At 31.5% G+C, this 3,710-nt stretch overlaps 1 pseudogene; it reads right to left on the bottom strand.

Annotated features, from left to right (window-relative positions):
* Positions 1 to 3,223: 3,223 nt before the first annotated feature.
* LOC126086998 (protein transport protein Sec61 subunit gamma-like) lies at positions 3,224 to 3,467 on the bottom strand (annotated as a pseudogene).
* Positions 3,468 to 3,710: the final 243 nt, after the last annotated feature.

The following is a 3,710-nucleotide window of genomic DNA, read 5'->3' as shown; positions in this document are numbered from 1 at the left end:
CTCTAAATTATTATAAAATGACAAATTAATCATCTATTCTAAGGTTCTATTAAAGAAGAGTCAGTACTGCTTAAAAATGAAGAAGAATTATAGGAGGTGCTAATCATTTTTAAAATTCCTCTTAAAGATGATATAACATATATTTGAGCCTAAGTTGGGTCAACTGCAGAGATTCTGAGAAGGCTCAGAGTTGGAAGGAATCTTAGAGATCACATAAGCAGCTACCTCATTTTAATGATCAGGACTCCATGTGTGCAGAGTAGAAATGCTCCATATGGTTTTCAAGCCTGTGACATTTTGGAAGCAGTTTGCCAGGCCTGTCTTCTGAGGCATCTCTGAGTGCATTCAAACTGTCAACCTTTCCCTTAACTGTTTGTACCACACAAAGACTCTTCAGTGGTAGATAGTAAGGATAACAAAACCTAACCAATTGTGATTGAACCCGGGAATGAAAGATTGGTCCAGCATTTCAAAATTAATGATGCAATTCACCATAGTAACAGAATAAAAGACAAAAATCAGAAGCAGAATAATATCACTTACTAAAATTAATCAATCTGATTTCTGTAGCTATCTGAAGAAAGGATGGACCATTACCCAAAATTTGGTTTGGATTTTAAAACTGAGGACACTACACACCCAAAAAGGATAGGAAAAGGTTTATTACTCACATAATGAATCTTTCTGGGGATAGCAGGGAAGCTCCCATGCAGGTCTAAAAATAGCTTGAAAGAGCAGGGAAAGGAGCTGGGCTTGGTTTTTTTTTTTTTTTTTGTGGCTAGGGTGAGAGAGTTCCTGAGCCTTGTGTGGTTTGAACTGCCTACTGGCACTGAAGGTCAGAGCACCTGAGCTATTTTAACAGCTTGCCCAGTTCTAAGAAAGAAGGTAAAGAGGGAGGGGTGAGGCTTAAAAGCTGTCTACTGTCAAACATCATTTTTTTTGTTGTTGTACTGACACAGAACATTTACAAAAAAACCTATAATTAACATCATTTAATAATAAGATAATAATAAAAAAATAAGAAAATATTTATCACTTCCCCTTACGGTCACGAACAAGGCAAGGATATCTTCTCCTATCACTTCTATTCAATATTACATCTGTACAATAAGAATAGAAACAGGAAAAATTAAACCATTTTTTGGGGGGGAATAACAAATATTTATCTTCAAATACACAAGAAATCTACAAAAATTAAAACAGTGTACTAGAACTGATAAATGAATTTAGCAAGGTCACAGTTAAGTACATCAATACACAAAAACTACTTAAACTTCTATTGATTAATAGTAAGCAAATATAAAATGGCATGTAAAATATCAATTATAAAAGCACAAAAATAGAAATACTTGGGAATAAATTTAACAAAAGGCACCTATGGCATTTACTCTGAAACCTACAATATTAAATTAAAAAAAATTTCTAATTTTCAAATAAATGGGACAATATATTATGTTTACTAAATGAAAGACTTGATGATGATAATTTGCCAATATTCCCCAAGTTTATCTATATATTCAACAAAGTCCCAAATATATTTCCAACAGACTTTATTTTTATAGAAATACATAAACTTAGACTAAAATTTACATGAAAAGGTAAACTACCTAGAATAGCGAAGACTATCATAAGACAGAAGAAAAAGGAGGAAGACTCAAACTGCTGAATTTTAAGGCATGCTGTAAAACTTTATTAAAACAAAATGTTATTGTCATGAAAATAGATAAGAAGAGTAAGAGAGAAAAAAATTTCAGAAATAGACCCTGATATCCAGCCAATTTATTTTTAATCAAGAGGCCAAAGCAACTTAACATGGAAAATATTTTTTTCAACAAATGCTGCTTGAACAATAGTATAAATATATGAGAAAAGCTCAAAACTAAATCTCATGCTTACCTCTTCTATACGCCAAATGAAATTCATTTGAAATGGAACTTAGAAAAAACATAGCTATTTAAATCATGATGCTTCTAGGAGAAATGTGGGAGATATCTTTATGACATTTGTTTTCTAGACTGCATATAAAAAGCTGTAACCAGGGAAGAAAAATAAATGATAGATAGGATTTTATCAAAATTAAAAAAAAATTGCTTATGAAAAAACACCATTAAGGAAATAATCTGGAAAGTCACAGACGGTATATACATGTACCTGAAAATAATAGTATGTGTATCCAGAGTATATAAAAATTTATACAAATCAATAATAGAAAGAGAAGCAGTGCATTAAAAAAAAAAAGAACAGGGAAAAAGCTTGAAGCAACACTTCATAAAAGCTGATATAAAAAAATGGTAAATAACAACATGAAAATATCTCAATGAAATTCAGCAATAAGAAAATTCAAATAACATAGATTGAGTTATCATTTCACACCCCCTTTTTTTTTTTAGCATGGCATGGGCAGAGAGATAGATAAATTATATATTGATAAATAGATAAATAATAACCATACCACATGTTGAAGAGGATATAGAACAACTGAAATTCTCACACATTAGTGGTGTAACAGGAAATGGTTTATAACTTTGTAAAAGTTCTCTACTTATAGTATGTTGCTAAGATTAAAAAAAAAAAGACTAGTACTTGATCATTTATTGCCTCTTTATTTATAATAACTCCAAAGTGGAAAAAAAAAAAAAAACTCAAATATCCATCAATGGGAGAATGGACATACACCTTTTAAAATATTTATAATGTGGAATACTAATACTACTGAGCAATTAAACAAAGGAAAGACTGACACAACAAAACAAATGAATCTCATAAACATTGTGTTGGGCAAAGGAAGTGTGCTTCTATTTACATGAAGTTCAAGAACAGGCAAAACTAATCGACAGTGTTAGAAATCAGAACAGTATTGGCTATGAGGATGCATAATACCTTATGTCTATAAGTAGTCTGATGAAAAAAAGGGGGAGATTGTATAATTTCTGACAGCATAAAATGTAATATTCTGAAGGCAACGGGAATTATTTTATTGGAGAGAGTTTGTAGTTTACACTTGGAGTGATCAAAAGACAGAATAATAAAAAGTATGTGAGTGAAGTCCTATCACCTTTATTCCTTTCACCAAAAAGCAAAGTATTTATTTATGTTTTAATTTTTGAAATTACTTTAATTTAGAAATAGAAAACATCTTGGAAGGAAAAAACAAATGAAAGAAAAACACAAAATATATAGACAAATTTTTACTCCATGAGCTTCTCAAACCCTCGCTTGTTCATCAATCTTCAAGATGAAAAAGGCTTTTCCAAAAAGGTATTCTGCCACCAACAATGATGTTATTAACAGGGTTTGGATCAATTTTGCAAAGAAGTCAATGGATTCCATCAGAGCAAATGCTATTGCTGTTGCCATGGCAATCTTTCAAATTCTTTTCTATCAGGTTTGGCACATATTTTAACCAGTCAAATTAAGCCCTTCACGAATTATTGACTTGGTCGAACAAACTGCATTATCTGATCCATGAATGACTGCCTTGCTGCCGCTTAGGATGCCAGGGACATGTAGCAGAGCAGTGGATCTTGATCAAAAGGGGGAAAATGTAGAGCAGAATTTCACATTTTCATAGACTATTGCCCTGAGATAATCTTTAAACTTTAAACCAAAAATATCTCCTGAAGTCTTCTTAAAATGAAACAATAGCTTAGCCTAACCAGTAGAAAAATATCTGCCTTGAGCATTAGGCTCTTGTAAAAAAAAAAAAAAAT

This window comes from Elephas maximus, chromosome 12 (assembly GCF_024166365.1).
Source record: "Elephas maximus indicus isolate mEleMax1 chromosome 12, mEleMax1 primary haplotype, whole genome shotgun sequence".
NCBI classification, from domain to species: Eukaryota; Metazoa; Chordata; class Mammalia; order Proboscidea; family Elephantidae; genus Elephas; species Elephas maximus.
The sequence above is the reverse complement of the archived record's forward strand: the minus strand, read 5'-3'. Positions and strand labels throughout refer to the sequence as shown.